Source organism: Schistocerca piceifrons, chromosome 6 (assembly GCF_021461385.2).
Source record: "Schistocerca piceifrons isolate TAMUIC-IGC-003096 chromosome 6, iqSchPice1.1, whole genome shotgun sequence".
Taxonomy (NCBI): domain Eukaryota; kingdom Metazoa; phylum Arthropoda; class Insecta; order Orthoptera; family Acrididae; genus Schistocerca; species Schistocerca piceifrons.
This window is the reverse complement of record NC_060143.1, coordinates 49,827,283-49,850,155: the sequence shown is the minus strand read 5'-3', so window position 1 is coordinate 49,850,155 and position 22,873 is coordinate 49,827,283.

Below are 22,873 nucleotides of genomic sequence, written 5' to 3'. Positions count from 1 at the left end.
AAAGTTTGTCCGCCTGAAAATGTACTGTTGTCCCAAGCATATTGCAACAAACGGTGTATTTCTATCGCTGCTCGTTTAGTTTTTATTGCCGTTTCAAATATACAGGTCATTTTTGAAACACCCTGTATGTATAAACATGTTGCAGAGATTTTCTGCACAACGTTGTCTCGTGCTTGTTGAGAAAAAACAGAAAAACCCACTATACAGATTTGTTAGCTTTTATTTTATTACATTAGAAGTGAGCAATTTCATAACTTTGTCCAATCACTCCATCGATAGATTTCTTGCTTACTTCATCCGTAGTGGTATTTCTTATTGACGTTGTTGCATCAACACTCAATTGACGCTGAGCTCTGCGTGAGTTCAAAGGCTTCGGAAGTGAGTGCCGGTCTGGCTTTAAGTGTTAAGTAGAGAATGTTAGGCTTATGGGACTGTATATAGTCTTTATCTGATTTTCGCATCATAACAGGACATGAGCCGAAAGATGCATCGAATCGACAGTGATCAATTTATTTTGCTATTACTGACTCGTAAAACGATTTTTCTTCACTTCAATATTAATCTAGAGTTTGTATATAAATCGCTGGATCCATCTTCACCAACGCTTAATAAATTGATGGCTCTCTTCATACATCACACATCTGTCAATGTCAAGAACGTCCTTAAAAAACCAGCCACAAACGAAAACAACGAAAATAATAAAATGATACAAACCACTTGGCTCGCCTAACATAACTGCGCTGCATCATTACAGAAGAATGTGTGTTGGGTAAATTATAAATAGAAATGCTTGTGAGAAACCTTCGTCCCAGACGGATGTTGCATTCGTTGATTGCTACTCGGGAACTAAAATGGAAAAGAATTTGTCAGCCACGTTTAAACTGTTTTAAGGGAATGTTAATTGTTTTCTGTAGATAGCACGTGTGTTGACGGTGTAAAAAAAAAATCAAAGCTCTAGCGGAAATTACCTATGATTCATACTAGTAGATTTATTTTGGCAGGAATGCCCTCCTCGCCTGTGCTAGTCAGTTTCTTCCGTCAGGTGTGTTTTGATTCGTTAATTTTCTCTACTTTGTGAAAGTTTTACGCTGTTCTCATTCCAGCTACTTATCATTTCTCTCGTCTTTTTTCGGATAACTTTCGATCCGTATTCTGTGCTCAGTAGACTTTTCGTTGATTACGCATATCTGTAAGATCTGTAATTTCTCTTTGAGATTACCAATACCATCAGTGAATCTTACCAATTATATCTTTCAGTCCTGAAGCACTGTATGTTACCCATCATTCTCTAGAACTTACCCCTATTTCTTAAAGAATTTCGAATATTTTCCGCAATTTTAGATTTTTAACGCTTTTTCTAGGTCGACAAATCCTGTGTAAGTTTTCGGTCTTCAGTCTTGCTTCCATTACCAAGCGCAATGTCGTAACTGCCTCTCTGGTGCCAGGTAAACTGATAGGCTTATAAGTGATTCTCAGCTATCTTTTCTATGCTTCTGTACATTATACTTGACAGTAACTTTGATGCCTGAGATGCTGAGTTGATTGCGCGATTTTTTTCACTCTTATCCGCGCTTGTTATCTTCGGGATTGTGTAGGTGATCTTTTCCCGAAAGTGTGGTTTTGTGACTCCAGTCTTGTAGGTTCCATAAAAAAACTTGAATCGTCTTATGGTTGTCACTTCACCCAAAGATTTTGCAGTTTCTGATGAAATATTATCTATGACGTCCACCTAATTTGACCTCAAGTCTTCCAAAGGTCTCTTAAACACTTGACTCTAATACTGGATCGTCTGTTCCTCCATATTGGATCCCATTTCTTTATCTGTCTCGTCATCAGACAGCTGCTACTTATTGGAAGTGAGGAAGAAAGGAAGAAAGGAAGATTAGAGGTTGTCCAGTCGTTTACGCCGTCATTGTAGTAGGAGCTCGGATTACGAAAGGATGATAAAGAAATTCGGTCGTGCCATTTTCGAAGGAAATACCACAGCATTTTCTTGGAGCTGTTTAGAAAAACCACGTAATACCTAGATCCAGATGTCAGGACGGTGATTTGAACCTACAACTTCCTGGTTACGAATCCACTGTTATACTTCATCTCTCATAGAGGCCTTGACTGTACCCTTTCTACCTATCTGCTCTTCCCTCTGCGTCTAAGAATGGGATTCCTCCTGCACTGTGATGTGGACACCTTTGCTATTAAATTGACCGAAGTCTGTCTTGATTTTTCTATGCACTGAGTCTTTCCGTCCGACGACCGTTTCTTTTTCCAGTTGTCCTTTCGCTTCAGCTTCCCTGAACACAGTTAACATGTTTAAATGGATTGGCCTGTAGGATCTTGCACAGATGAACAGACTTTCACGGGATAGAGTAACGTATTGAGGTTCATCAAACTATTCGTCGGATTGAAGTCCATAGTAGCAACACAATGTACTGTAACAATTTTCTCATAATGTGGGGCCACAATCATAATGTATTTCCTTAATTTCAGTACCGCCATTTGACTGTTTTTTATTAGCAGTGTTACATTTACACAATCATGATTTCGGCTTCAAAGTGTCATTATCAAGTGTATTAGGCACTGTATAACGCTTAATATACTTGATAATGGCACTTTGAAGCCGAAATCATCATCGTGTAAATGTAACACTGCAAATAAAAAACAGTCTAATGACGATACTGACCTTAAAGAGACAATCTACTGTACTTTGGCAATAGAAAGACCCGAGGTACGAGTTGAGTATGAATGTCTGAAACATCCCTACTGGTCTCAGCACTCTGTAATGTTCACCTATTCTGAAAACCAACATACAGGGTGGAAGAAGTATTAAACCCGTTGATAGGTAGGTTTCGCATGTTCCAGAATCGAATATCATGGAAGGAACCTTTTACTTCTAGGAATACTGGATAACATGCACTAATCTAAAAGAGAGTTAAGTAGATTATTTTCATGTCTACTATACTTCACCGAAAAACATTGCAATTTATTATCGCATGGCAGCTTGGAACTGTATTGAAAGAATTAAATTGGTTTTTGCCACAATATAATAAATTACATGAGAAACCTAAGAGATGCGGCCCATTCGATGCATTTGTGCCTCACTTCTTGAGAGAACGTACAATGTACGTTAGACATTGTACCATGGAATTTCGTACCACGCATGATAGAACACAAAATCCTATACACCTGTAAAAGTACTGTTGAGATATTTCGAAATTAGTCATGAATCACGTGAAGTATCGATCGTTCCAGCTGTGCTGATTGCATTTAGGGTACCGTTGGGAGACTAGAGAAATGCTGCAGCAACATTTCACCATTTCGCTGGCTCTCGATTCAGGGCTTATCGATGTGAAGCGACACCTGTTTCCGTTTCAAATCAGCGCCCTGCTGATTTATGTGACAGCCGCCCAGTCTCCGAAATTGAAACAAAGTAGTAAACGCATGTCACACATCTGTCTGGACTGAAATTATTACTCAATCATGAAATCCTGTTGGTCTGGAATGAGAAAAAACCGATGCAGTGTTGCTTGTTTGAGCGTAGTATTGAAAGTAACGGGGGATTAAACTAAATTTACTGCAGCATGACGGGTTTTAGGTTACAGATTTCTCTTCCAAATATTTACCATGGTAGATGACACGACAGTGAGGTATTACTTGTGTTAAATAGAGACGTGATTAACGAAATGAAGATGCAGATGGCAGTGAAAACCATTTCATTGGAGACACATAAAGTGTATCCACAGATCATATAGTCTGTAAATGAGCAAGTGTTGTTATGATTTCTCCATTGGCAAAAGTTTCGAGATTAGCCTCCGATTCGGATCTCCTGGAGGCGCTTGACAACTGGGAGGAAAACAAGACAAGACTGAATCACCAACGGAAGGGTAGCATTCCAGGAGTCCGAGCATGGAACGTCAGCATTCTCCGTATAATAGAGAAGCTATCAAATCTGAAAATGGAAATTCAGAGGATCAATCTAAATACAGTGGGGGCCAGTAAAGTTAAATGAAAAGAACAGTAGGTTTTCTGGACAAGAGAATGTAGCCTAATATCAACAGCAGCAGAAATGGTATGACTGGAGTAGGATTCATTATAATAGAAAAATCTGTGAACAGTTAAATGATTGGTCTCATCACATGCAGAAGATGAAAAGTTAGAGAGTACGTATGTCGATATTGAACGGGTAATTCAGTGAGTAAAGAGGGATGAGACTCTAATGATCCTGGGGAATTGGAACGCGGTAGTAGGGGAAGGAAAGAAGAAACATTTACAAGAAGTCATGAACTTGATATCAGAAGTGAAGAAAGAGGACGATAAACAGAGTTCTGCGCCATGTTTTAGCTAGTATGAACGAAAAACACTTTCAGGATTCCAAGAGCAGTTAGTACACCTAAAACCGACCCGGAGACACAGGAATATTTCAGCTGGATTACAACATGATCAGAGATTCCGAAATCAGATATTGGATTGTAATGCGTACCCAACAGCAGATAGAGACTCAGATCACAATTCAGTAATGATGAAAAGTAAAATGAAGTTTAAGAGACGAGAGCGTAACGATCAGTGTGGAAACGAGTGGTATACTAAAGCACTGAGAAAATATGACATTCGTTTGAAATTCTCTAAGGCTGAAGATACTGCGATAATTAATACCACTGTAGTCAATTCAGCTGAAGAAGGATGTAAGTCTCTGAAGACGGAAATCACGTAAGTTGGGCAAATTAACACAAGTAAAAGGAAAATAACTGCGAATAAACCTCGGATATCAGAAGAAATCTATTGGCCAAAGAAAGTAAAAAATGTTGAGGGACTTAGGAATGAAATAAGTAGGAGTTGTAAGGAATACAAGGCGAAATAGTTACGGGAAAATGGGAAATACCGGAAACGATAAAAAAGTGAAATCAGCCTTCTGTCAAATTGAAAGCAGGGGTTGCAACATTAGGAAATACAATGGAAATTGCACTTATAAGCGCAGAAAAGACAGAGATTAGGTGGGAAATGTATGTAGAGAGTTTCCAAGAACGGACGACTACTGTGATGACGTGATTCAAAAAGAAATTGGTATCGAAATGGTAACATATAGAGGATCAAGTGTTACAGTCAGTCCGACAGAAATTTCGCAGACTCATAACACTATTCAGTTCGGTGTGCAATATCTATGAGACTGGCGACATACCATTAGACATTCGGATAAGTTTTACCTACACAAATCCCGACAGAAAGAGCACACTTCTGCGAAAACTTTCGCGCAGTGAGATAACATCTAACGAATCCCAATTGCTGATATGAATAATAAAGAGAAGAATAGTAAAGGAAACAAGTTCTATCAGTTTGACTTTGGGAAAGGTTGAGGCACAAGAGAGGCATTTATTACGTTCCGGATGATAATGAAAGCTAAAGTTAAGAAAAATCGACATACGTTTTTAGTATTTACAAACCTATGAACCAATTTGCGACAGTGTAAAACTGCGCGAGATGTAGGAAATTTTGAGAAAAATATTTGTGAGATATAGGAAAAGACAGGTAATGTACAATTTGTACAACATCCAAGATGGAACTATAATATTATAAGGATAAAAAAAGTGTCAGATGGATATGGATGTAAGGCAGGGATGTCCCTACTATTCTATCTATACGTCGAAGCTACAACTACTGAAATAACAGAGTCAAGAGTGGTGTAAAAATCAGGGAGAAAGTTTATCAAAGATTCGCTGAGGATGTTATACTCAGTGAAACGGAAAATGAAATGCAAGGCCCTTTGAATGGAATGAAGAACCTATTGAGTACAGAATATGGACTGGAAGTAAAGCGAAGAGAGACGGAAGTAAGATAAAGAGGTAGGCACAGGAAAGGAACTCTTGGCGGGCCGCTTTAAGCCACTCAGAGGACTGACTGCTTGATATATGATAGATGAAGGACAATGTGTGTGTGTGTGTGTGTGTGTGTGTGTGTGTGTGTGTGTGTGTGTGTGTGTGTGTTTGACCGGAATTTCCTCCATCAGTTCACAGGCGTTGCTGTGGTAAGGGATTCGAGGGGTATTCGTGAGGACGGCGGGGCAAATGGACATTTGGCCACAAAATTAACATATATACGGAATGATTCTTTCAAAAACGTCGTCGACGGAACGTTAAAGCAAAATTTCCGGCTACTATCTTGGACCAATCGTAAAACTGTCTGTGAAAGTGATAGCACCAACATTATTATATACGTAAATCTTCCATTCTACCGCATTCACCTTAACAATTTCCTTTATCACTGCGTCAGTCCATAACAGTAAAATCACGCTCACTGACGTGGAATTCTGCTTTCATGTTACAATAAACTCATAGTCATGTTTTAATTACGTAAAAATTTTTATTTGAAAGACTTGTAACTTGCAGTGAGCATTGAATCGATTGTGAGACTGACAGATCATCTGGTAAAACATTATCAATGTGAAAGATCTCTTGCGCAACACTAGGTTACGATTTTCCGATATACACGTCACATGTAAAATAAAAACTTGTTTCCAAAAATGGGACGTGTGGTAAAATAACAACCTCACAATTTCTGTGTACTCTGAAATCAACTCTGAAACGTATTCCCCTGATTCCGTGGTAATCCCATATCGTAAGACTTACGTCGTAGAAACTCATTCCATGTAGACCTGTGTAGCCGGTCTGTGTGGCCGTGCGGTTGTAGGCGCTTCAGTCTGGAACCGCGCGACCGCTACGGTCACAGGTTCGAATCCTGCTTCGGGCATGGGTGTGTGTGATGTCCTTAGGTAAGTTCTAGGGGACTGATGACCTCAGACTTTAAGTCCCATAGTGCTCAGAGCCATTTGAACCATTCAGACCTGTATATGTATAATACAAACCGCGGCAGAGAAGTAGTATGAAGGAGAATGACTGTGAGCACTGGAGAGAATAGCGTAGACTACTGAAATTACACCACCCAACAGAAACAGTGTTGTACCCAGAAGGAGAAGAAGAAACACAATGAGACTTTTCTGGTTGAGAAGATACGTGACACTACGGAAATTATTATACAATATAGTCAGATGGAGAGGTTGTGTGATTGTACTTCAAGTATTACACAGTCTAGTCAAATTACAAAGAAATTGGCTTGCAAGTATGAAGCTTCACCATCTCTGCCCTAGCCCTATTCACTAATTCAGTCTTAAAGAGTGTCATAAATCCGGTTCATACTCTCGTGATGCTAGCAATAACACAACTGTTGTAATTCGTACTTGATATTCTGGATATTCGCAGTGGGACGGGGTGCACGTCCGAGCTGGTTATTCACATTTTCCATCGGGGCCAAATATGAGGATCTTGCTGCCCAAGGAAGTACCTCAACATCAAGCTGACAGTTTATAAAGACATGTGCCACGGAACTCTCACGTGGAAGGTACCACATGAGCTCACAGAATGTCCGTGACGCACTACCAGCCGTGACTAGTAGTCATGTACGATGATTGCCCACACCTAGACGCCAGAAGTGATACCATTGTGGCTCACCAAAACATTGGAGGAATGTGATTCTTCCTCAGGTCGCCACCATATCCACCTGCAATAGTCATCCAGGGTAGTACAGAATCGCTGTTCATCACTGAAAGTAGTCGATGCCTTGCGTAAGCAGGCCATGCGTGTCGGTCATGACACTACTCCAAATGCAGCCTACATGTGGGAAGGTAATTACTTAGGCCGGCTGCTGCTGGTCCCTGACGCATGGTACGTGATGACACAGATTGCTACAGGGAGTGCATTACTCATTCTCAGACGCAGATGTGAAGTGATTAGAATGTGCTTAGAACACAATAAGGTGATCCGCCATTGTGGTCGTCAGATGTGATCGGTCAGAACGTCTGCCCTCAGTTTTTCAGTCAGTGCAACATTGGACGCCTGTCACAACCAAAAGCCGCACAAACCTGAATATAGCAAGATTCGAACAGCCAGACAAGTGGAGATTCACAATGAGGCCCCTTTCATACTCTGTCTATCGCCGATGATGCTATCTCATACACGTGCGCGGAATCTCCGTGTCATTCGCAGTGATCGCTTATCATCTGGTACCGTTCACGCCGCTTACATACCCTACCATGCCTCTTAACAACACCAAACTTGATCAGCAGTTCAAATGGTTCAAATGGCTCTGAGCAGTATGGGATTTAACATCTGAGGTCACCAGTCCCCTAGAACGTATAACTATTTAAACTAACCTATTCCCGGGATCGATTCCCGGCGGGGTCAGGGGTTTTCTCTGCCTCGTGATGACTGGGTGTTGTGTGATGATCTTAGGTTAGTTAGGTTAGTTAGGTTTAAGTAGTTCTAAGTTCCAGGGGACTGATGACCATAGACGTTAAATCCCATAGTGCTCAGAGCCATTTGAACCATTTGATTTAACTAACCTAAGAATATCACACACACCCATGCCCGAGCCAGAATTCGAACCATCGGCCTTAGCGGTCGCGCGGTTCCAGACTGAAGCGCCTAGAACCGTTCGGCCACACCTGCCGGCTCGAACAACAGTAATGCACGCTGGTTGTCGTTGTACTTGTCTCAGAGAATTGTTCTCATCGTTTACACAGCAGCCGATGATGTGTACGTTTTCGAAGTCACAATACAATCCCACCATTCTTCTGGGTCCTCCGTTTTTTTTTTTTTTTTTTTTTTTTGGTTTTTTTTTTTTGAGGCGGTACAGATGGCGAGTGTCTCTCCATTTCAGAGAAAGGGTTCATAATCCGACGTAGTTTATTACGAGGGATGTGGCAAACAAAACCAAATCCGTACTATCCTGAAGGGCTGCAGTGAGGTCACATCATTTAGATGCTGCAGACTACTGCATATTTGGGAATACTGCGAAGACACTATTGTTCAGATGTCTGTGAAGCTTCATGTACCCCGTCAACTGTGAGGGAGCAGGAGACGAGATGGCTGAATGACATTCAAAGACCGTGGAAAACTTTTATATCTAATTTACAGAAACCACAAGGCCAATGTCGGCCGTGAATTACGATGCACTCAGGCGGCCGACATCTGTTTTTACGATTTCAGAGCAGGTGGAGCATTAACTCATCCTGAGTGTGACGGAGTAAGGCTTCACGAAAGAAGTGCAACAACAGATCACGTGGGAACTGTTCACCACTCGTGACAAGCAAACGTATTTGTAGTTGCCATTCCAACATGTAAACAAACCCGTCAGGTTAGCGGAGAGCGCTAATGCGTTGCTTCGGGTAGGCACGCCGGCCCTGGATCGAATCCACCCGGCAGATTAACGCGTGGACAGGTGTGCTGGATAGCCTGGATGTGGTTTTTAGGCGGTTTCTCCACATCCCACTTGGTGAACACCGGGCTTGTCCCCACATCCCGCCTCAGTAACACGAGGGCAGGAAGGGCATCCGGCCTCCCCTTTCCACTAACCATGCCGAATCCGACTGTAACAATGCCGACCCTGCGAAAGCTGTGGGACTAGGCACAAGCGATATACAGGGTGTTACAAAATGGTACGGCCAAACTTTCAGGAAACATTCCTCACACACAAAGAAAGAAAATACGTTATGTGGACATGTGTCCGAAAACGCTTACTTTCCATGTTAGAGCTCATTTTATTACTTCTCTTCAAATCACATTAATCATTGAATGGAAACACACAGCAACAGAACGTACCAGCGTCACTTCAAACACTTTGTTACAGGAAATTTTCAAAATGACCTCCGTCAGAGAGGATACATGCATCCACCCTCCGTCGCATGGAATCCCTGATGTGCGCTGATGCAGCGCTGGAGAATGGATGGCGTATTGTATCACAGCCGTCCACAATACGAGCACGAAGAGTCTCTACATTTGGTACCGGGGTTGCGTAGACAAGAGCTTTCAAATGCCCCCATAAATGAAAGTCAAGAGGGTTGAGGTCAGGAGAGCGTAGAGGCCATGGAATTGGTAGCCTCTACCAATCCATCTGTCACCGAATCTGTTGTTGAGAAGCGTACGAGCACTTCGACTGAAATGTGCAGGAGCTCCATCGTGCATGAACCACATGTTGTGTCGTAAAGGCACATGTTCTAGCAGCAAAAATAGAGTATCCCGTATGAAATCATGAGAAAGTGCTCCATTGAGCGTAGTTGGGTTCAAATGGCTCTGAGCACTATGGGACTCAACATCTTAGGTCATAAGTCCCCTAGAACTTAGAACTACTTAAACCTAACTAACCTAAGGACATCACACACACCCATGCCCGAGGCAGGATTCGAACCTGCGACCGTAGCAGTCCCGCGGTTCCGGACTGCAGCGCCAGAACCGCTAGACCACTGCGACCGGCAGCGTAGTTGGGAGAACATGGGGCCCAATCAAGACATCACTAACAATGCCTGCCCAAACGTTCACAGAAAATCTGTGTTGATGACGTGATTGCACAATTGCATGTCAACACAAGCACCGAAGTCGCTATTACCTTCCTTCAATTGGGGCAACTGGCGGTGAATCGAGGAAGTACAGTACGTACTGACGAAACTAAAATGAGCTCTAACATGGAAATTAAGCGTTTCTGTACACATGTCCACATAACATCTTTTCCTTATTTGTGTGTGAGGAATGTTTCCTGAAACTTTGGCCGTACCTTTTTGTAACACCCTGTATAGAATACCAACTGAGCCGTGCGTAGCTCGTGTCCGTAACATATCTCACTAGACGTCATCTTTTTACTGCACTACCACCTCGTTATATTAATTTCAATTACTGGTGTCACTGGTTGCCACCTTGCCTGCCCGTGAGCGGCAGCAGTGACGCTTATCGATATAAGCCCTGGCGTATTATCTTGGCTCACCGCTGTTACTTCTGAGTTGTCGTGTGTGCGGAGTTAGTTCGGATCTGTCAGTGAGTTGGAACACGCCAGCAGTAGAGTTCGGACCTCGCAGTCGGACAGTTGGGACGCGGCAGAAGTTCGGTCGGGTTGGAGCGGCAGTGAGGTTCGGTTAGCCGTGACACACGTGCCTGGGGACGGTATTGGTTCATCGTCGGTTGGTCGTCTTACCGGACGACGCGAATTTGCTCGCCGATCGCTTATGGGTTGGCGGTGAGTGTCTCAACTCGTGGTTTTTACTGGTGATTGAACAGTCACTGCCTTTAGCATTGGTCGCGTTCTTCGTCCTAGTGTTTGTGAATTTGTGTGTGGCTTGTGGTGATGACTACTCAGTTATTTTAGCGCTGTCTCCGTGCTCGTGTGCGAGGAGCCGGTCGGTTGGTGTGGATCAGCCAGGATATCTCCGCGCGGCGCAGTGGGCCGGGCCCACTGGCGGTCTCTACGCAGGTGTCGGAGTGTGTGGCAGCTGTTCCGATTGCTACGGGGTTCGTGGCTCGCCGACCCAGGACATCAAAGTTGAGTGGTGGTTTCATTACCGAGGCCAGACTACATTGAGGCGTTGATTTTCTTGGTTGGCTGTTGTGGATTATCCCGTGAGCAACAGCGAGTGTTCGAGTTGGCGAAAGGTTGGCAACCACCCGGTGGAGTCTAACTGTATTTTGGTTATTTGAAGTCCAAGTGCCCGAGCAGAATTTTCTGCCTCGTGGACGTTAGCGTTTCGGTTACCTGCCATGGCAGCTGACGTAAAATTCAGGCAGTGTCCTTTCCTGACTGTGTTGCCGCTGGCCAACACGTGTGTGTAGTTTTGACAACTTTTGCATACTTGGTTGTGGGCGGTTACACCTTCTACGTTTGGGCCTTGGAGTTCCTTGTGCACTGATCGGGTGGAAAGCAAGTCATCCTGTTGGTCTGTCCGTTAACTGTCTCTTGGTTGGTTTCCTAGCGGATCGGATATCGTTGGGCTGACTACCTGTTTCCCCTAAGCGAACGTTAATATTTCAAGTGCAGACCGACCCCATCCCCCGAAATTTCTCAGCGCCGCTGGCTGTACCGCCTATTCTTATTGGTGTTTAATTATGTATTTTAATGGCTTACAGCCGATGGTTTGGATTTGTATGCTTTTAGTTGGGTTTTTAAATAATGGGCCTTCATCTGCTTTAAAATTTAAATTCATTACTTGTTAAACCTTAGATTGCTTGGGCCTTCAGACTGTGTAAAATATTGTTTAAGGATAAAGCTTTGGGCCTTCTGCCCACTAAAAATTATTTTAGTTGTTTTACGTAATCGGCCTTCAGCCGTTTTTAAATTAAAGTTCTTGTGTTTCAAGTATCAGACTGTGGGGGCTTTAGCCTAATTGAAGAGAAGGCCTTCTGCACCGAGTATGTTTTAATTATAATTTCCTGCAGTCATAAATCATGGGCCTTCAGCTGACTTTAAATGAAATTGGTTTGTTTTGAAGTGTTAGATTTGTTGGGCCTTCAGCCAAGTTATAGAACTTACGTGAGGCCATCTGCCTTCTAAATATTCTGTTTTTAGTCTGATTTTTAAGTTAATAGCTTTCAGCCGCCTTTTAAATTTAAGTGGTTGTGCCCTTAAGGCATGAGATAGTGTGGCCTATTCATCCGATAACTAAGTTCAAAGATTTTTACTGTATAGTTTGAACTACTAAATAAAGTTATATGTGTTTGAGTGTAACTGACAGCCCTCTTTTGGCCGCTTTCCATAATTTCAACTACGTGTTCTGTCCTGCGGATTTAAGCAGGACGTTTCAACAACATGTAAACGTGGCATACACCTAAATGGAGGTCTGTTTTCTTAACCGACGTCACACACCACGTAAAGTGAAACTAGTTGTGTAATTGGCTTCAAGACAGAACTCCGTATCAGGTATACATTAGGGGACTTCAAAAAGTGAGTTACACGTTATTGTGGTAGGGCACGAACTTTTTATTGACTGCTGTACTGATTTTCAAAATGTTGTCGGTACATGACATTAATTTTCAGTAACGTTACCAAGTCACTGTAGAATTCAGCTACCTGATCACGGAACCATTAGGAAACCACTATGGCAAATCTGTGATTGCTGAGTATCATATCCCCGATTGCTTGGTCAAGGCTGTCTATGGTCGATACCGATGTCTTCCGATCCCAACCAACTTCATCCACTTGTGCAGTCTTGTTCACAATGTTGACATTATTTCACTGCATTTGGTCCATACACCGCCAGAATTTCATGGTCGGTCTGTGTACAATTTAGACTTTGCCCACAAGATTATTATTGTTTCTCGTATTTCAAAAAATGGTTCAAATGGCTCTGAGCACTATGGGACTTAACATCTGTGGTCATCAGTCCCCTAGAACTTAGAACTACTTAAACCTAACTAACCTAAGGACATCACACAACACCCAGTCATCTCCCGTATTTCAACTTCGAACTAAGTTTCCAGTTGTAATTCGCACATTGTGATGCTAATTTGGTCTGTACCGCAGCGAAACTATGTTTGTAGCAGACCGGCAACATGTTGACTCTACTGACAGTGTGCCATTCTTGTTTCAAAATGGTCTTAGCGTGGGATGACGTGTATAATTTAATTTTTGTTGTCCCCTAGCAGTATCTGGGCAGGGGAGGTGCTCACAGGAACTTGCGTCAGTGTATGTGGTGGTGCATCTAACTTACATCTCCTTGTGGGGGGGAGGGCGGGGGGGGGGGGGGAGATAAAATTGTGTAGGTCTACAAAACAAACTTAACGGAAGCATTTTTCACGTATAACAGTTTCGGCTCACCATACAACACGACAACTTTCGAACATACAGCTCTTGTCTCGTGGGAGATTGTGTTCAAGAGTAAACTATCCAAGACGAGGAGAGTAATGTCGGTGTACTCATTCAAGCGCTATTTTCAAAGCTATGATGGTATCTGGCATCACATCAGGTGTCAAGGTAACCTCTTACTCCCTTCCAACGTAGCCTCAAGGCAAATTGTATGACATAAAAGTTACAAGAAATTAAGGTCGCCCAACATACAATAACATTTTAAGCGCCAATTTTAACGTCACCCGGTCGCCCATTGATCTAGGCCAATTTAATTACTTTAAAATGGCGAAAAAATAGTGCTGCCTCGCGCTCTCTACCTCTCATTGTGTGTGTCTCGTCATTGGTGCTCTGTACACTGTAGTGAAAGGATCATCAAGAAGCGCCAGCAGCTGAAATCAGCCACCACATTCAGACGGAAAAGGAAACTGCGGATAAGTGGTTCATTCCACGCACCCCTTTAGGCTAATTGTGTGACAGCGTGCTATCCTATTTAAAACTATGGCAAATAATATAATGCTTAGTAAGAAAGCTTTCACGACCGGATGACATATCTTCTGGTAAACCTTCCGAGATGCAAGGTCGTGGTCCATGAAACTCTTCAGCTCCTAACGTTTCGTCCAGAGCTGCACTGGACATCTTTAGAGGGGTGTTTCTCCTCCGGTGAAGTCGGCAAGACTCACCGGAGGAGAAACACCACTCTGAAGATATCCAGCGCAGCTCTGGACGAAACGTTAGGAGCTGAAGAGTTTCATGGACCACAACCTTGCATCCCGGAAGGTTTATCAGAAAATACACTCCTGGAAATGGAAAAAAGAACACATTGACGCCGGTGGGTCAGACACACCATACTTGCTCCGGACACTGCGAGAGCGCTGTACAAGCAATGATCACACGCACGGCACAGCGGACACACCAGGAACCGCGGTGTTGGCCGTCGAATGGCGCTAGCTGCGCAGCATTTGTGCACCGCCGCCGTCAGTGTCAGCCAGTTTGCCGTGGCATACGGAGCTCCATCGCAGTCTTTAACACTGGTAGCATGCCGCGACAGCGTGGACGTGAACCGTATGTGCAGTTGACGGACTTTGAGCGAGGGCGTATAGTGGGCATGCGGGAGGCCGGGTGGACGTACCGCCGAATTGCTCAACACGTGGGGCGTGAGGTCTCCACAGTACATCGATGTTGTCGCCAGTGGTCGGCGGAAGGTGCACGTGCCCGTCGACCTGGGACCGGACCGCAGCGACGCACAGATGCACGCCAAGACCATAGGATCCTACGCAGTGCCGTAGGGGACCACACCGCCACTTCCCAGCAAATTAGGGACACTGTTGCTCCTGGAGTATCGGCGAGGACCATTCGCAACCGTCTCCATGAAGCTGGGCTACGGTCCCGCACACCATTAGGCCGTCTTCCGCTCACGCCCCAAGATCGTGCAGCCCACCTCCAGTGGTGTCGCGACAGGCGTGAATGGAGGGACGAATGGAGACGTGTCGTCTTCAGCGATGAGAGTCGCTTCTGACTTGGTGCCAATGATGGTCGTATGCGTGTTTGGCGCCGTGCAGGTGAGCGCCACAATCAGGACTGCATACGACCGAGGCACACAGGGCCAACACCCGGCATCATGGTGTGGGGAGCGATCTCCTACACTGGCCGTACACCACTGGTGATCGTCGAGGGGACACTGAATAGTGCACGGTACATCCAAACCGTCATCGAACCCATCGTTCTACCATTCCTAGACCGGCAAGGGAACTTGCTGTTCCAACAGGACAATGCACGCCCACATGTATCCCGTGCCACCCAACGTGCTCTAGAAGGTGTAAGTCAACTACCCTGGCCAGCAAGATCTCCGGATCTGTCCCCCATTGTGCATGTTTGGGACTGGATGATGCGTCGTCTCACGTGGTCTGCACGTCCAGCACGAACGCTGGTCCAACTGAGGCGCCAGGTGGAAATGGCATGGCAAGCCGTTCCACAGGACTACATCCAGCATCTCTACGATCGTGTCCATGGGAGAATAGCAGCCTGCATTGCTGCGAAAGGTGGATATACACTGTACTAGTGCCGACATTGTGCATGCTCTGTTGCCTGTGTCTATGTGCCTGTGGTTCTGTCAGTGTGATCATGTGATGTATCTGACCCCAGGAATGTGTCTATAAAGTTTCCCCTTCCTGGGACAATGAAATACACGGTGTTCTTATTTCAATTTCCAGGAGTGTATAATGCTTACTGTAATTAATGATAACAAATGGTTGCCTTCAAGTTTCAAATCATAATTATCAAAATTAGCGGTAGAGTAATGGGCATTTTCTATGAGAACTCCAATGCATTATCACCTCCCATTTTTATATAAAATTCAGTGGTAATTCGTTACATTTAAATTGTCTTAGAGGAGTCTGACACTATAGCATTATAGTAGAATTGTTATCTGTACCTATTACAGTTAACTGGATTCTTCTTCTTAAGTTGCCAATCCTAAGACTGATTTGCAGCAGCTCTCCATTCAGTGCGATTGTCGGCCAGCCTCTTCAATTCCGTGAAACTTCCGCATCCTAGGTCCTGCATTATCTGGCTTATGTACTTTCTTCTAGGTCTGCCTCTTGCCCTTTTGCCCTCCACAAGGCCTTCCGTTATAGTGTGGAGAAGACTTTCATGTCTCAGAATGTGTCCCATCCATATATCTCTCCTCTTCTTGACCGACTTCCAAAGAACTGGAACTTCCTCCGCTCTCTGCAGGACTTCTTCATTTGTCATCCTGGCCGTCCATGGAATTTTTAACATCCTTCGCAGACACCACATTTCGAATCCTTCAATCCTTCTTCTTTCGTCCTCTCCAAGTGTCCAGGTTTCGCTGCCGTAGAGAAGCACACTCCCAACAAAGGTCTTTATTAACCGCTTCCTTAGCGACAGACTTATCATATTTGATGTGAGGAGTCCTTTCCTTTTATAGAATGCAATCTTTGCCTGATTTATTCTACTTATTACATCTTTCCTACTACGACCATCTGATGTTATTCTGCTTCCCAAGTAGACAAAGTCTTGTATTTCTTTCAGCTTCTCTCCATTCAGCCTTATATTCGTAATTGCTTGATTATTTTGTTTGCTTGCAACTAAGATTTTTGTTTTTGACTTATTAATTTTCATGTTGTACCGTGTAGCAAGAGTGTTTTCCATTTCCTCCAACACTACTTGTAATTCTTCCTCATTTTCCGCTAGGACAGCAATGTAATCCGCAAAACGCAGAATATCAACTATTTTTCCCTGGATCCTGATTCCATTAGCTTGTCCTAACTTTCCTCTGACCTCGTCCATTGCTTTCTGTATGTACATATTAAAGAGGACAGTGGAGAGTGCACATCCCTGTCTCACACCCTGTTTAATTTTTGCTTGTTGTTGATGTTCCCCACATCTCACTATTGCCACCTCTTCTTTGTATATGTTCCATATCGTTCTCCTGTCCTTGTACTTAGCTCCAGTTTCCCCTCAATATCTGGAATAGTTTTTTCCATTCAACCTTATCAAAGGCTTTTTCAAGGTCAATAAATGCTATGCAGGTGTCCTTTCCTTTTTCCATTCTTTTTTCTATTATGAGCCTTAGGGCCATAATGGCTTCTCGCGTACCTCTCCCTCTTCTAAAGCCAAACTGGTCTTCTGTGAGCATGCATTCCACGTTCCCTTCAATTCTTCTGAGGAGGATGGTCGTCAAAATTTCTGATGCATGTGATGTTAGGCTGAGGGTTCTGTATTGTGCACACGATTTTGCTGGCATTTTCTTTGGTAATGGAACAATAATACACTTTTTGAAGTCTGGGTTACAGAAGTAAATTTCATTGCGTAGTTGTCATTGGCAATATTGATGAATGTTCCTTAGTACAATCGATTTGAAAATGTTTGTAGTGTATAGGAAAACCGTACTAGCGGCAGTAGTATGTCATTATTATATTATTATCTGTTGCTATAACTCAATCCAAGAAATGTCCTGGAATACTAGAGAGACATGTAAGTTAACAAAAAAATGGTTCAAATGGCTCTGAGCACTATGGGACTTAACATCTGAGGTCATCAGTCCCCTAGAACTTAGAACTACATAAACCTAACTAACCTAAGGACATCACACACATCCATGCCCGAGGCAGGATTCGAACCTGCGACCGTAGCGGTCGCGCGGTTCCAGACTGAAGTGCCTAGAACCACTCGGCCATGTAAGTTAACAAATAAATGTTACAGCTGTACAAGACCATCTGACAGTATGTCAACATTAATCGCTACCTTCTTCTCTGCTGAGTTCTTAATTTCTCACAAGGCCTGTCATTTAGCTGTCATTAAACTTTAATCTCGCTTTCTTTCTTTCTTTCCTTCCTTCCTTCCTTCTTTCTTTCTTTCTTTCTTTCTGCTTTCATTCTATGTTTTCTCCTTCGTTCCTTGTCATGTGGAGAGTAGAATTTCTTCGAGATTGATGTAACTTTCAATGAACACCATCAGAAATAAAGTCAAAAATAGCTCCATTTGCTTTTGCTTGTAACTGCAATTTCACTCAGTACCTTAGTACCTATACTACTCTTACAGACGCATACATTTTGTTCATATCAACATTTGAATATTGATTCATTGTCTCGATGCAGTGAGTCATTGCTTAATCAAGCCATGTCATGTGTGTCTTTTTCTTCATTTTTCTTATATATCATCTACCTATCGCATTGGACATCTACGGACCTCGCTGTTTCCTTTTTCTTGTATCTGTGGACTTCCTTTCCTATGCTGTTCTTCGTCAGTCGACATTTTTCCAGATTTTAGTTTTTACTTTTCTTGGAAACCAGAATAGGTTTATGATTCTTGAGCGGAAAGCATTTGTGTGTATCCTCCATGTTATCCCCACTTCATGCAGATCTGTTTATAGCTGGGTAGATGATGCCCCCTAAGTATTATTGTTGAGAAAGTCATGGGAGATCCGACAGTTCAACATTCTAGGTCTGAAAGGGTCAATGTGGTTACTGAACACAAAAACCGTAATCCTACTGTGTGCGAATCCAGTGTGCTAACCGCTGCGCCACCTCGCTCTGGGAGAATACCGTATAGAGATTATCAGGAGACGGCATTTTCTTTTGATGATTACGAACTAACAAACAATTTTTCTTAAGAATACTTTCACTAACATGACATAAGATTTCATATCAAGCTAGGGCTAGGGAAGTGCGATCAAAAACTCCCAAAGAAATTGATCTGGCTAGTGCATGCCGCGCAAATCCGATTTGTGCTTCTGCTAACACAAAGGGAGAAGCTACCTTCATCAGAACATTTAAGAACGAACATAAAACGCTGACTGTATAGTCTGAGATAATGTTTCATTGCGGCAAACAGCCATTTAGTTTGCAATAATCAAAATAACGAATAGTGTCATGAACTTGTATTAATTGAGATGCAATCGGCGATACTACTTTGTCAGTAAAAGCGGGATGCACCTGATGAATAGCTGTGACCACATGCAGTGCTTCTCGGTCAGAGGGAAACTTAAATATGAGTAAGAGGTCCATAAATATGAGTGTGGGTGAAACTTATACGCAGCACTTCGCAATTCGCTATATTTGCTTTAGAATAAGTTCTTGTTTTTCATACTAGCGAAGCATCTACGTTATCAGAAACTTCACACAAAAATTAACACAGTGTAATTGCCAAGGCAGACTACTACGTTAAATAGCACTCTACTTGTGTGTCAATATGACTCCGTCGGTGAATCTACTTTTAATTTCATGGAGAACGAAGGTTGTGGAAACTCACAGTGTTGTATCGGATGAAAATCAAAACTGTTTGCAGTCGTGCGCCAAACTCTTCATTGCTGTACGGGATCATCTCTTCTTAGCATCTTATTGCTTACAGTCGTAATCCGTAGCTCGCTACAGTAGCTGTGTTAATTATAAGGATGCTACAGTTATTGTGTTAATTCCAGGGCCGATTCGATAAATATTGGCCAAACAAGAACCTCCCCTCTCCCGCCCCCCTTTACCCTTGTGCTTTCTGACCCTTGCCAATTTTCCGTACCAGTTGCGATACGCAAAGAATATGTCTTACATTTGGGCGTCAGTAGCGCCCCAAGTGTGTGCTACTGATTGTGACGGTCCGAACAGCTTGGCACCGCTTGTAGTGTTGTAGAAAATTTTCATAACAAATCTCGTCTTGTAATACACAACCGAAATGACGGTCACAGCACGTGCGCTATGTGTTGCGGTTTGATAAATTTTCAGTTCACTGCCACCTGCTTTTCTGTGTTCAGAATTTTACTGGAAGTTAACATGTCCCCAGTAAAAGTATTTTTATAGACCCATTTCCGTCTACGTCTTACTTTCGATCTACTGCTTCGACTTTTCAAGTTAGCGCCTCTTTACAGAAGCTCAGAACAGCTGCCGAAAGACGATATACTGGCTGCTCCTCAACGTTCTATCATATTAGACTAATCCCTAGTGTATTCTATTGGAAGCGCTTGTTCCAAAAGTTTCCACTAGAATTTTCGCCTTGACAGTTTTTGTGACAGAATCATATCTTCATTTGAAAACCGTAAATGAAGTAGGACGTGCTGCGTCTATTGTGCAACTATGCAGATATCAGTGGTTACGTGAAGATTCTCTCACACGTAGTGGAGGTCAATGCACCACGGATGCCGGCCAGGAGCGTCCAATTGTAAGGGTACCTATGGCAGATCGTACAGCTACCGCAGCACAAATAAGAAGGCTTGTGAGCCCATAGGTTTCAACATCAACTATTGCGAACCAGTTATGACTATTAAGACCACACGCATGCATTTCTCTAGTCCCTCTTCCTCTCACGTTGCAGCATTGAAGCGTACGGCTTAACTGGTGCCGTCAGATGGTCAGTTTGAAGGTAGAATGGGCCTCCGTGTTCTTCAGGGATGATAGGAGATTCTGCTTGAACGCAGGTGGTGGTAGCTTGTGCGTACGACGTCGGTCTGCCGAGTGCTGTCTCGCAGAGTGCATTCATTTAAGACACACATCTCCCAGGCCTTATGGTCAGGGGTGCTATAACACTCCTTCATCTTTGGTGTTTCTGGAGGGGACGTTAACCACGCTCGGTACATGCAGATTGTTGTTGGACCCATAGTTTTACCGTTCTTGCAACAAGAAGGTAATGTATTGTTCCAACAGGATAATGCAAGCCCACACACTGCTCGTGTAACTGAACGTGCTCTGCAAGACGTGCAGCAGCTTACCTGGCCAGCACAATCTCCAGACGTGTCTCCATTCACGCACACGGATGTTAACATGGGACGAGAAATGATACGTGTGACTCGTCAGCCAACTACTCTAACAGAATTACGTGAACAAGTCGAGTAGGCGTGACTTAATGAATCCCAGGACTATATTCGCCATCTGTGCGATTTGCTGGATATTACAGTCAGTGCCTGAACTTCCGTCCGTGGACGCTCCACCACGTACTATTATCGGTGTTTCTGCATAGGTCGATACTTGGTACCTCAGAACTGGCTCTGTTTTTGATCTGTAAATGTAATCATTTCATGTACTTCACATGCATTGTTGCAACAGTAAATCTTCAGTGAACTGGAAACCTCTAAAAGGGTGTGCTAATTCTTTTCTCCGGCAGTATATAACTGAAAATCTCTAGTACAAAGAGAGAGGTTGGCACAGGAGTCATGGCGAGCTACATAAGATCATTTAGAAGCCTGAGTAAAAAACAACCTTCATTAGAGAATTATGTGTATGTTATTGCTGTTGTTGCAGTCGTTGTTTTCAATCCGAGGACTGTTTTCGTGCAGTTATCTACGTTAATGGAGCAAGTGAATTATATCCTTACAACTGCTACAACCTGCTGGCAGTTAAAACTTGTTACCATATTCTAATTGTGGTCATTCTTAACTGTTCTTCCCTCACCCACTCTCTCTAGAACCACATGCATCCATTACCAAAAAACGGTTTCTTGATGTCCCAGGACGTGTCCTTTCAAACGATCGCTACTTTTAGTCAGTTTCAAAATGTAAATATCGTTCCTTCCAAAATCGATTCAGTATTTCCTCACTGTCTGCTCTACCCTTCTAATCTTCAGCGTTATTCTGAAGTACCACATTTCAAAAGCTACTATTTTCTTCTTCCCTGAACCACGTTTAATTCCGATTTAAGGTTAAACGCCAGACAAACACCTTTCCAAAAGAACTTCCATTATTTAAATTTGTGGTTGATGTAAACTATTTTCAAATTTCGGAAATCTTTTTCTTGCTATAGCACCTTTCTTTTTCTATCGTCTCTTCTTCAGCGTCAGCACTTATTTTGCTGCCTAAATAACAAAATGCATGAAAATGATGCTGCTTAAACATATTAGGTCCATCTATAACACGGTAGAGATACCGACAGACTTCCAGAAGTGTATCATTGTTCCTGTACCAAACAAGGCAGCAGCTACAAAGTGTGAACAGTACCGAATTCTAATCCTAATATCACATGCATCAAAATTTCTCATAAAAATAGTTCTGAAGAGATTTGAAGAGAAGGTGGAGGATATGCTGAGCGAAGATCAGTTTGGTTCCAGAAGGGAATTGGGAACAAGAGAGGCGATTCTGGCACTGAGACGCGTTATCGAAAAGCAATTACAGAAAAAGAAACCAACTTAAATTGCCTTTGTAGACATGGAAAAGGCATTTTATAACGTTATCTGGCAAGAGATGTTCAGAGTGCTGTGGAAAAGTGGAATAAAGTACAAAGACATCCATGTTATAGTTTCTATAAGAATGATGTGGCAGTGATTAGAAACTGTCACCAGGAACAAGAAGCAAATATTAGAAAAGGGGTAAGACAAGGATGTGGTCTCTCTTCTCTTATATTCAATGCTTACATCCAGGAAGCTATGGGCAAAGTTCGAAAACTATTGAGGTGGGGATCAAAATTAATTGGGCATAAGATAGACATGCTACGTTATGCAGATGATATTGCTATAGCCACGGAGACAAAAGATGATCTACAGGAAAACCTCAGAACAATGGAAAAAATTCTATGCAATCAATATGGAATGAAAATAAACAAGAAAAAGACCAAAGTGATGGTATGCAGTACAGGAGCAGAATATTAACCTCTGAGAATGAGAATTGGAAGAGGAGAGCTGGAAGTGATAGATGAATTTACTTACCTGGGAAGCAAAATCACAAGGGATGGTAGAAGCCGGAAAGCAGTTGCGACCAGAATACAAAAGGCCAAAATTGCATTTAATC